Below are 12,961 nucleotides of genomic sequence, written 5' to 3'. Positions count from 1 at the left end.
AGCTCTATAAAGTGCTTTAAATGTCTTGGAAGAGGACACATTACTTCTCAATGCCCCACCACAAAAACCATGATTATGAGGGGCCAAGACATTTATAGTAGCCAAGATGAGGCTACTACTTCACCTTCCTCTAGTGAAAGTGAAGAAGCAAAAGGGGAAGAATCTAGTGAAGAAATCTACCCCCAAGAAGATGGACAACCATTAGTGGTTAAAGAGAAGTGTAAGGAGGTAAGTGTCTCCTCCAAGAGGTTATCTAATAAGGAAACTCATTTTACAATAAAGACAAACATTAAAGAAACTTTCCCTCTTAGACAACCTCCACATTTTCTCTTTTGTAAAAAGACACTTGCTAGCATTGCCACACCTCTTGGGCTTGAGTTTATTCCTCAAGTAAAGAAGTTGTTGGATGAGGGTTTGGTTCGCAAGAGCTTAAATCCTTGTGCTTTTTTGGTGCCCAAAATAGGTATTATTAGGCACCAAGTCCCTAAAATAGGTGGTATGATGAATGTTTTGAGTGGTGCAACCCTCTTTTGTAAAATCACTCGTACACCTAACATCTTCATGGTGTGTGTACATAGGGACCCATTAGGTAGGTTTGTTCTTATTTTTAGTTTCAATACAAACTTAGGTACTCATATGGGACACCTTAGGTTTGTCATACTTTTTGGTAGGAATAATCAATATGAAAATACAGAAAAATGTATGTTTTATTGCGTTACTTTTCTTAATTTTTCAAATAGTGATCAACGGGTTCCCATGAACCCTAAGAGAATAAAGGTCATTCCTGAGTGGCTCACTCCACCAAGTATAAGAAAAATTTGGGGCTTCCATGACTTAACAAACTTTTACAAAAGGTTTGTCCCATATTTTTCTATACTTGTAGCACCACTCATTGAGTTGGTGAGAAACCATGTTCCTTCATGGGAAGATGCCCAGGAAATGGGTTTTCAGACCTTACCTTACTTCAACATACCAAACACCACTAATACATGTGTTTTTGTTCTTTTTACAGGTGTTGAGGGAAGGAGCCCAGAGTATGATGAAACTCGGGATTTGAGGTCAAATCCTTTCCAAGGTGGAGGGAATGATGCAATCCTACCCCGCAAGGGCATTGGCTAGAAGACTCCAAGTAGATTGGACTAGAGATCCAAGGAAAGGCCCTAGGGTTCTCATGAGCCTTAGGGTAGATTTCGAGCCCATGGGCTAAGTATGAGCCCGCTTATCTTTGTAAATATTAGAATAGGTTATTCCTTCGTCTAGGCCTTGTATTTTGGCCATTCTAGTAGTATAGGGTTTTAGCCTTGTATTTCGGGGCATTTTGAGTTGTCTTTGTAATAAGGACTTTTTTTTGTTATTTTCATGTTTTTTGTCATGGGGGTGAGCTTAGCTATTATAGGGCGTGTGTAGCTAAGCTCTAGCTTCTCATCTCAAGGAGGTGAGCTTAGCTATTATAGAGGTATGTGTAGCTAAGCTCTAGCTTCTTAAGGAATCTTCTTAAGGAAGCTTCTCAAGGAGGTGAGCTTAGTTATGAGAGGGGTGTGTGTAGCTAAGCTCTAGCTTCTCAAGGAAGTTTTCTCAAAGAAGCTTCTCAAGGAAGTTTTCTCAAGAAAGCTTCTCAAGGAAGCTACCTAGTCTATAAATAGAAGCATGTGTAACACTTGTTGTAACTTTGATGAATGAGAGTCTTGTGAGACACAACTCAAAGTTCAACTTCTCTCCCTTTTTCTTCCTTCAATTTCGTGCTCCCCCTCCCTCTTTCTCTCCCTCTTTCTTTTCCTCCATTGAAGCATCCTCTCCAAGCTTCTTATCCAAGGCTCATCTTGGTGGTGAAGCTCCTTCTTCCATGGCTTATTCCTTAATGGATGGCGCCTCCTCTCACCTCCTTTCCTTTGTCTTCCGCTGCATCTCCATGGTGGAAAATCACCATTAAAGGACCCCATTGAAGCTCAAAGATCCAGCCTCCATAGAATCCCCACAAGCAAGCTTCCATCACAAAAGCAAGGGAGTGTGATCTGTTTATGATTTGGGGAGAGTGAGGCATGAAATATAATTCCATAAAGATAGACTTTCATCATTGCAAAAGGATCTATCAAGGTGCATGTCAATGCACTTGGATTCATGTCTACTATTCAACCAAATATAATAAACACATGTGGATCATAAATCAATAAGCTAACAAGCACCTGCCTAAGAGTGGAATTCAAAGCAAAAGATGGGAAGAGGTAACTAACCACCCCTCTTTCATGAGCACCCATTACAGCCTTGAAGTATCCTAAGAGATGCCAAGGTGTAACATTATTCTACATAACATCAGCTAATTCCAACCACAATTGCCTCCTCAAACCATAAGTTGTACAAGCATATACAACTAAGGGAAAAAAAGGAGTTCCATCCAAAATAACAGAGAATGAAATATGCTAGAACATAGAAGATATCGGCATAAGATTAAGAGTGAGGTTACAAAAAGCCCAAATATTTGGGAGAAGGGAACCTCTATCATTTGTTGCAAAAAAAAAATTAAATTCTTCGAATAAACAGGCGGAATAAAGGAAAAATTGACCCAGGGTTCTGCTATACAAAATAAATAGGTTTTTTTAAAAGAACATAGATTTGAGAGAAAAGAAAGTATGGATTGGTTAGCCACGCCTCTCGCATTCCAGTATAGGACCTTTGTTAAGAAATATTTTAGGAACCCATCCTTGAACAGGTTTTTGGTGTGAAGTACTCTTTATCTACTTGCTTTTTATTCCTGTAAAATTTCTTCTACTAGGATTTAGAGATCACCACTGTAAAATCTTTATCCTCTTTGGTAGAATCAAAACTACCATAGTGTTGATAGGACTCCCCTTATTTGGAATCTCTTCATCATCAATTGCATCTCCCCATAACCATGTAAGACGCTGCATATTTGTCACCATATTCGTTGTTGTACCATGCAAAAGTGACTCTGAATGTAAAGAATCATCACAAGATAAGGAGACATCATCCATTCTTGGATCAAGATCGAGTTCCTAGACTTGTATTACAATATTTTGCTCAATTCATCACCACAAGTATCAATAATAACCAACTCAATGGTTGTATTTAATCCTTGCATCCGATTAGGATTTTTGGAAGGTATTTCTCTCTCTTTCTTGCCCAAGGAAAAGCTAAACAAAGTTACTCTATATTTGAGCTTTATTGTCTATCCATTCGCTATGTATTATTGAATCATTGTATTTATTCAAACTCTTTGTTTGTGAAAGCTAGGAGTGGCTTAGTGTTAAAAAATACTTAGGTGTTCTTAGATTCAGTGGGAGTCTAAGGTAGTGTCAAAAGTGGCTAAAAGAATACTTGTATAGCTAAGAGTGGATGAATAAAATACTTGTTTTGTAATCAAAGTATTGATTGGTGGAACCCTTTATTGTTGTGTAAAGGAAAACTAGACATAGCTCTGTTTGAGTGAACCGGTATAAACCAAGTGTTTCTACGTCTTTCTTTAACGGTTTTATTAAGTATTCTTTTAGCATTCTCTGTCACCTTTTTCCTCATCAAGTGTTTACTTAAAAACTTTTTATAAAATTCTATTTCATATTTAATGGACAAGAGAACTTTGTTTTATCAAACTTTTGTCTTATCAGTGGATGACTCTAGTATCATTTTGAACTGTTGATAAAAGTTTTATTGCAAAAAGTTATTATCATTGATCAACACACTATTCATTTCCCCTTCTAGTGTAATTGTTCTTACTTCATAGAGCTGTTGTGTGAGTGGGAGAAAGCTTCCATCTGGGACCCAAAGTTTATTTCCTTCTTCCTCTTCATAAAGTCATCTTTTGAGTTTGAATAGGTAAGGGAAGCTTTATCCTTTTTTTTATACTTAGGTTATTGTGGATTGGTTTCAATGTTGTTGGAAATAAATCATGTTGTTTAAAAATGAAAGTTTGAGCATTTAAGGTTTTGAGTTTTGAAATTGGGGATTTGGATTATTTGATGAGTATTGGTGAAAAGTTCCTATTTGTGAAGACTTTTTTTTATTTATGTATTGGAATTGATAGAAAATGGTTTGGATTTGTTTTGGGATGATTTGAAAGCCATGAGAGGAAATTCTACAAAATTTTGAAATTTTGCAAAATTTGTGTCCAATGACTAGTCTGGGTTCCAATGACTAGTCTCGCGTCCAATGACCAATTTTGAGTCCAATGGTCAGTTTTGAGTCTAGTGGCTAGTTTTGATGTGGATGCGATTAATTTTTGTTTCCTTGTGTAAATTAATTTTTTAGTATGCTTGTTTTTGGTAAGCTTACACTTGCCTATGATGATCCCGTATCTAATGTACATAAGGGAAGATGGCTAAAAGGCGATCTCATTTCTTTCAAAGACTTCATGGATAAAAGTACTTGGACATGAAGATGTGATTTTTGTTTCTTGCTTCCTTTTTAGCGTTATGTATAGTGTTGATTGACTTAGAGTCTTACAAGTTTATCTTCAAAGGGTTGGCATGTCTACATATATGTTTTGAGGAGATTTGAGTTGCTTTGTTGTTGTTTAAGTTAATATCTACATATCATTTTCAGTTGTGCTTATATACCACATATTTTTTTATCTTGACATCTTGCGTTTTAGTTTTTAGTCTTTGAAACACAAAAAGTTTACAAGTATTTTCATTAATCAAATTAATTGAAGAGTTTTGAATGAATTAAAATTAAGTTTTCTGCTTAATATAGTTTTTAGTTCCATGTAACGGCGGTAGGTCGATACATTTATGGTATTAGAGCCAATCGTGAAATCTAAGGGGAATAGGTCTTTTGTGTCTTCTATTTTGTAGCTTTGGTTGTTTGTTCTGGTATGGGTATCTTCCAAGAGTTGAGCATGACATTTTGGGGGTCCTAGTTTCCTAGTTGTGTGTTGGACCTCTAACTTGAGTTAGGAAATCCTTTGGTTGTTTTGTCTAGTCTTTTAGAAGTGGCTACAATGCGATTGTGAGGCTAATCACCTCAAAATCGTGTTTGGGCACTAAAGATGGGAGGCGACGTTGTATGACAGACTTATTGAAAAGTAGGTCTTTAGTCTTCTTTGTTGTGTGTTATGAAATCATTTTTATGAGAGAATGATTGTTGGTTGTTGAACCATACTTAGTTGATTCTCTAAGAATATCACTAGTATGTGTTGTGCCTTAAGTACAATTATTCCCTGAAGAGAATCATTGTAGTCGATGGGTATGCATGTACAATCTCTCTATGATTCTAAATTAGTTCATATTATGAGAACCCTCGAGTCTATGATGCATCGATCAGATGGTTTGTGATATATGAAGACTTGAGTGAGGTTAAGATTCCCTAGACAGAGAACTTATCTTAGATACAATATGTTAAGACTAGTAATCCTTAGGCCAATACTGTGTGCTTAATGAGATTTCCTTTTTATAACCTAGGATGTTTTATAATATTTTCATTTTTATTTCCATATGTTTCTTTGGTGTTTTAACATGTTTTATGTAGTTTGAAACTGATTTTCTTTTGAAAATGAAGATGGTGTTTTACCGTTTTTCCCAAAGTGGTTTTTCAAATGTTTTGGATTTATAAGCCTAGTTTTCATCTATGTTATTGTGTCTCCTCATGTAAACATGTTTTAACTTTCTTGAAGTTTTCTAAAGTGGGTTTTTCTTTGAAAATGAAGATGTTTCTTTTAACCTTATTTACTTAAAGTGTTTTGTAATGGTTTGGTGTTTAAACTCATCCATTTATGTTGTTGTGTTTTCTCTCAATGGTAGTTTTTGCTTTCAAAATCGGTTCATTTTATTGATTTAGTTGCAATGTATTTCACTCAATTTTGCTTATCTCGTTTATGCTAAAGCAAACTACCTCTTTTGATGCATGACTAAGTTGTATGAGCCTATGTGTTCGAAAAATCATTTTGTGAAGTTGCTACCATATAGTTTTCCTTGTTTTCTTTACATTACCTTTAACCACTTATTAATATGGAAGTTAGTTGTGATGTATAAAGTACTTTTCTATAAAATCTTTGAGAACTTATTTCTAAAGATGAAAAAAAAATTTAGTGATTTCCTTATTCTCAATGACTATTTTTATTACTTCCTCATTGGTGGAAATCAATTTTAAGATATTTGATTCCATTTCATATGTTTCTTTAGTAGGATGTTGTTGTGTTGATTAGGGAGTATGAGATGTTCTTGTCAAGAATACACATGTTGTTGTGAGATGATGTCAAGCCCTTGTTTCGACCAAGCTGAGTTAGAAATGTGTAGGACTTTGATCCTCAACCTCTAGTAATATATTTTTAAGTGAACCATGAGATGATTCCATTAGTGGAGTAGTTTAGAGAGTATGCATGTTGGTTTTCCCTAGTAGTTAGTGGTGAGCGAAGTCAAAGCTTTAAGTGATGACTATTACCTAGTGGTTTCTAAGATAAGACCGTGTACCTTAGTAAGAGCTAGTATATCAATTTTGGTGTGAGGATGGATACCTTAGTAGAGATTATGACTGATAAAAATTGTTGAATCGATTCAAAACAAATAAAACTAGGAAATTTTGTAGAACAGGATTAACCTAGGTCGACTCAAATATATGATTCAGTATGGTTCTGACTTTAATTCACTTATAAACAACAACGGGAATTTCAACTAACAGTTTGTAGGCACTTGAAAGCAATGCAAAAACACATAACAGAAATGCGAAATATAAACTTAAACAAAGTTTTGGTTGTAGAACATAAATAGAATTGCACAAATAGGTTGTAAAATAGATTCAAAATCATCAATCCAATTCACCAAACCAATGCAAATCAAATTATCACAGTTTTGCAAAGAATAATCAAGTTGTGAAGGCTCAATCAATGTCATTAGAGTAAGGTCAATTAAATTAATCCCTAAATTCATTGAGATCACAAATTAGGAAAGGAATCTCAAACCTAATTCTTTTTCAATCCTATTCATATTCATAATCATGAAAATCAAAAATAGGATTGAAGAAAAAGATGAACATTCACACAGATTAGAAATACTAAACCAGAACTCAAATTCAGCCTTTCTTGGAGTGAATCCTTAGATTGATTAAGTGTTTAGCCTTCCATGATCATCACCAGTGGAAAAGCCACGAAATTTGTGCAAGAAAAAAGAACAGAGGTGAAAAAAGGAAGAAGAATGAAGAACAATTGAGAGAAAAAGAGAGAAAATAGTTTGATCCTAAAGCTTGCACAACAAGTAACTAAATCTGTTTTTTGTAAAAATGAAGTAATTAACTAACTAACTTCCACTAATATATATAGTTACTACTCAAAAGGAAGGGATGGGCCTTGATTAGGCCCATCTAATCTACCTAATTAAACTAATTACACAAAGCAAAGCCTAAATTTGCAGTCCAATTATTCAAGTGTAGAGGTTCTAATTTCCAAGCCCAATAGGACCCTCTAAATGGCAAAATTGACCCAAGCTTATTTCTGACAAAATTGAAGATCTTTTTCTTATCTTTCCAGGTACTGCTCACATGCTCCATTTGGATTTTTGTAGTGTCATACAGTCCCTGCACAAAAAAGATAGGTCAAGTAAGTACAAAAATCCAAAAATAAGCCACAATTATCAATTAAGCTCAATAATTTGTCTAAAACCAAAATTAAGCTAAAGTAAGAAAATAAGGGTCAAAGACATTTCAATTGAGATAAGAAGAATAGAAAATATTCAATTACAAATGCTCAATCAACGACCTGAAGAGTGAGAATAATGTTTTGAGGTAAGACCTTATAGTATAAGGAACTTGATGATGATTAGAGTGAGTAGAGTTATGAACCCCAGAGGAAACCCTATTATATCCTAGCAGTTGTTGGACAAGTGGCCTCAATAACTTAAGAGGAGGGGTGAATTACGTCTTACAAAATTTCCACTAACAAATTTTAACCCCCTTTTAAATGATAGGCTCAGAATGCAGAAGAAGAAGCAACAATCAATTTAATAATGTTCTTTAAATGTGCAAGACAAAATTCATTGCAATAAAATAAATGAGCTAAGGAAAGAAAGAAATGCAAACTCGATTTATACCAGTTTGATCACTTCTCGTGCCTACGTCCAGTCCTCAAGCAACTTACTTGAGATTTTCCACTATCTCTGTAAATCCTTTACAGACTTTGAATACACCTTGGGATCCCTCACCCTTGTGTTCAAAGATTCTCCAAGAGACAACCAATCTCTTGATTACAATTATCTCAATCCAAGAAACAACCAATCTCTTGATTACAACTGACTTTCTGAGATAAACAGAAAGATTTCTCTCCTTTAGAGTGGATGATACAAATTGAAGATCCTAGAGGAATTTCTCTCTTTTAGAGATGATGATACAATTTGAAGTTCCTGGATGAATTCTCAATAGATTTGCAAGTGTTTTCTCAAGAGTTGTTGAGAGAGCATTTGGCAATTAAGTTCTATTAGAATATCTCTCTCTTTTTTCTTTTTGAAGTCAGACACACATATATATAGGCCCTTCGTGCCTTTTCAAAATGATTTGAAGAGATGTGTCTTTTCAAAAATCTTTTTCTAAAATTCTTCACTGGTAATCGATTACATGTTTTTGGTAATCAATTACACATTTATATTTTGAAGGGTCATGACTTTTCAAAGTGTTTTCTAAAGTGTCATTGCTGGTAATCGATTACAAACATCTGGTAATCGATTACATGATTCAAAATTCAAATTCAAAACCCTTTTTAAAAGCTGTTTTCAAAATTATCTTTTGGTAATCGATTACACTGCCTAGTAATCGATTATCATAGCCTTGATCTCTTGGAAACACTTTGTTTTGAGGCAAAAGCTTGATCTTGAATTAATCTTGAAGCAATGCTTGTTTATTGAAGCAACCTTGTATTAATCTTGAAGCAATGCTTAACCTTTGAATGTTTGTTGAAGTAATCTTGAAAGCAACCTTGTTTGATTATTCTTTGGCATCATCAAAACCATGTATTCATGCATTAACATTCTCCCCCTTTTTGATGATGACAATTGTCGCAACCTACCCTTCGGCGGGAGGGCGACGCGAGACTCGCGGGATGCGTGTTCCACGAAAGGAATACGCGCGGAGTCACCACCAACGTTTATTTGAGGAAAACGTCGGAAAAACCGGAAAAGACGTGATCTACGAACTTTTAAGTGAAAGGTTCGGGAGTTGTATTTACGCACGGGGAAGGTATTAGCACCCCACACGTCCGTCCCAAGGGACGGCAGCCTTTAATCGAATGTGCAAACATGACCTTGATTTTTATGTTCCCTTTTTATGTCTTTATATCCTTTATACTCTTTTTATATTTTTTTCTCTTTTTGTGGTCGACAAGGGTGTTTCCCTTTGCTCCTACGTATTCCTCAATTGGGATGAGAAAATCATACCTACGTAGTTCTTTCTTATCAAGTGATTCTTTTTTTTTTAAAAGGTGATCATTTTAAGGTGTTGGACCTTGAAAATGATCCATTTTACTTAGTAAGAAATTGAAATGATAAACTTCAAAAACCTATTTTTATGGACGAGCTTGACTAGGCGAGTTGGTTTTAGCCTTAATTTCACTTTAGTTATTAGTCAATTCAATTAAGAATGAGAAATCCCAAAGAGAAAATGTCCGATTGATTTTCCGCTTTATTTTACTAAAAGGTATATTTTTGTTATTATATTATTATTTTATCTCTTTTTGATTTCCAACGTGGTTACGGCACGACCGAACGGTCGGAATTTATTTTAACCGAAGTTAACGGATAATACGATTCAAACGATCGGTGGAAATTTATTTTATTTTTAAGTTAAGCGAGAAATGACTTAAGTAAAATGGCTTAAGCACGTCAAGAGGGGGTATAAAAAGTAAATGAAATGAGAATAAAAATACACGAAACACAATGTGGACCACCACGGGTACATAAAATGAATCGAAAAGCTTGGTTCAAGGTACTTACCCGTTGAAGATCGAAGAACGATGAAGAACGAATGAAGAACGTCGAAGAACGGTTGAAACCTTTGCGAAATTCTTCACGGAAAACATTACGGAAACGTTTCGGAAGCGCCTCGGCTTAGATTTTCTTCACGGAAACAATTTTTCCAAGCAAATTCAAAAGAGAGAGAAGTGCCTAAGGGGCTGAACCCTTTTCTTCTTCACTTCCTCCCCTATTTATAGCAAAATAGGGGAGATGCTTGCCGCCCAGCTCGCCCAGGCGAGCAGGGTTGCTTCCTCCAGAAGCAACAGCCTTCTGGAGGAATATTCTGGAGGGCCCAAGTGGGCCTGGGTGCTATTTGCACCCCCATTTTTACTAAGTACACCCCCCTCTGCTTTTTTTTGTGATTCTTTTTTCATAAAGTTACGGAAACTTACGAATTTCGTAACGATACTTGTTTTCTTTCCGTAATGTTACGGAACCTTGTGGATTACATAATCATCCCCTTTTTGACTTACGAAACGTTACGGAACCTCACTTATTTGTGCAACGATGCTTCCATTTGATTTCCGGTGTGTCACGGAACCTTACAGATTGTGCATCAATATTTTCTTTTGTTTTTCGGCATGTCCCGGAATTTCACAAATTGCCTAATGATGGGTGCCAAGCACCTCACAAGGACCAAAGAAAAGCCACATGTCATCAAGCAAAGGTCCCCGGACGAAATTAGGGTATGACAGTTGCCCCTATTTACTTGTCTTTTGTGGGAAATAAAAGGAAAGTAAAGATAAGACACTAATTTCGTTCCTCTCGGTTGACGAGAGTCGCGGGTGACCATAAAATTTCCGCATGCAAATGACTTGTTGTTCCCGGAATTTCACAAATTGCCTAATGATGGGTGCCAAGCACCTCACAAGGACCAAAGAAAAGTCGCATGTCATCAAGCAAAGGTCCCCGGACGAAATTAGGGTATGACACTAATTTCGTTCCTCTCGGTTGACGAGAGTCGCGGGTGACCATAAAATTTCTGCATGCAAATGACTTGTTGTTCCCGGAGGAACAAAAGGTGCAGAAGACTATGTCAGTCTCTACATGCTATCAAGCGTTCTGTCTTACAGATAGCAAAAGAATGTTTATACGGATAACCACTCGGGTATTTCCGCCCGTCAGCATGACTCAAAAGTCAGTATGACAGATCTTGTAAGTGCGGAAGATGATGTAAATCTCCGCGTGTCAACGGGCTTGTCGGCCGCGATTGACGAAGGGTGCAGAATGACAACATTGGCCGCTGCTTGTCATCGGGCCTGCCGCCTCTGGATGACAAAAGGGTGCGGATAACCATAAGGTGTCTCCGCGTGTCATCGGGCCCGCCGCCTCTGGATGACAAAAGGGTGCGGATAACCGTAAGGTATCTCCGCGTGTCATCGGGCCCGCCGCCTCCGGATGACACAAGGGTGCATAATGACCAAATTTTGTCTCTGCGTGTCATCGGGCCCGCCGCCTCTGGATGACAAAAGGGTGCGGATAACCGTAAGGTATCTCCGCGTGTCATCGGGCCCGCCGCCTCTGGATGACACAAGGGTGCAGAATGACCAAATTTTGTCTCTGCGTGTCATCGGGCCCGCCGCCTCTGGATGACAAAAGGGTGCGGATAACCGTAAGGTATCTCCACGTGTCATCGGGCCCGCCGCCTCTGGATGACACAAGGGTGCAGAATGACCAAATTTTGTCTCTGCGTGTCATCGGGCCCGCTGCCTCTGGATGACAAAAGGGTGCGGATAACCGTAAGGTATCTCCGCGTGTCATCGGGCCTGCCGCCTCTGGATGACACAAGGGTGCAGAATGACCAAATTTTGTCTCTGCGTGTCATCGGGCCCGCCGCCTCTGGATGACAAAAGGGTGCGGATAACCGTAAGGTATCTCCGCATGTCATCGGGCCCGCCGCCTCCGGATGACAAAAGGGTGCGGATAACCGTAAGGTATCTCCGCGTGTCATCGGGCCCGCCGCCTCCGGATGACGCAAGGGTGCAGAATGACCAAATTTTGTCTCTGCGTGCCATCGGACACGACTGTGTCTGAATGGCAAAGGGGTGCGGAATGACCAAATTTTGTCTTCGCGGGTTACCAGCTCTTGGGTCATGGCAACAAAAGGTGGTGTGGTCGACAAAAGCGAGGCTCTTGCTCCTACGTATCCTCCAATGAGGAACTCAGACCTACGTAGTTCTGGATAACTTGTGAGACTTGAAAAAGTCTCGGTGTTTTCTCCACTAAAATGCAAACATGCTTTAGCAAAGAGACAAATATTCCAACTGATTAGAGCAACATATGCTTTTTTGAGTGAAAAACAATGCGTCTACCAGGGAAGGAGAGTCTGCTGATGAAACCCCCCCATAACCATAAATGAGATTTTGGATGTTAGCATTTCGTTTCTAAATGACCATTTAGAGGAAACACTGGGTTCGACAAAACTAGAAGAAATCCACTCAAAGTGTATCAATCTCGCACAGGTAAGTGTTTCATCCTAATTCCGAACCATAGATATGTCATGACTTGACTTTGCAAATTATTTCCTATCGAATCAAAAATTACATGCGTGATCATGGATCAATAGGACTTCCCTTGGGAATGGGTTCTTTTGGTGGGTTTTTCGGCTTTTGTGTGTTTTTGGCCTTTTCCTTTTCTGTTTTGGTTTAGTGCGGGGCGAAAAAGTCGCTAGCACACAGGATTTTGGTTGGTAATCAAAGGGAGAAGACCACTTTAGGTCATGGTTCCCTTTCCTTCCTTTTGTTCATTTGGTGACAATGCTGTATTGTTCAGATATTGTCTGGTCAAAAGACCTTTCTGCACATTTCTTCTAGTTTCTTTGATCAGGAACTTTCTCTCCTTCCTTTTTCTTCTTCCTTTTTTACTTTCTCCCATTCTTTGGTTGGGAATTTTCTTTCTTTTCTTTTTGCTTTCTCCCACTCTTTGATTGGGAATTTCCTTTCTTTTCTTTTTGCTCTCTCTTTGATTGGAAATTTTCCTTCTTTTCTTTTTGCTTTCTCTTTGATTGGAAATTTTCCTTC

The sequence above is a fragment of the Glycine max genome, chromosome 15 (assembly GCF_000004515.6).
Source record: "Glycine max cultivar Williams 82 chromosome 15, Glycine_max_v4.0, whole genome shotgun sequence".
NCBI classification, from domain to species: Eukaryota; Viridiplantae; Streptophyta; class Magnoliopsida; order Fabales; family Fabaceae; genus Glycine; species Glycine max.
The sequence above is the reverse complement of the archived record's forward strand: the minus strand, read 5'-3'. Positions refer to the sequence as shown.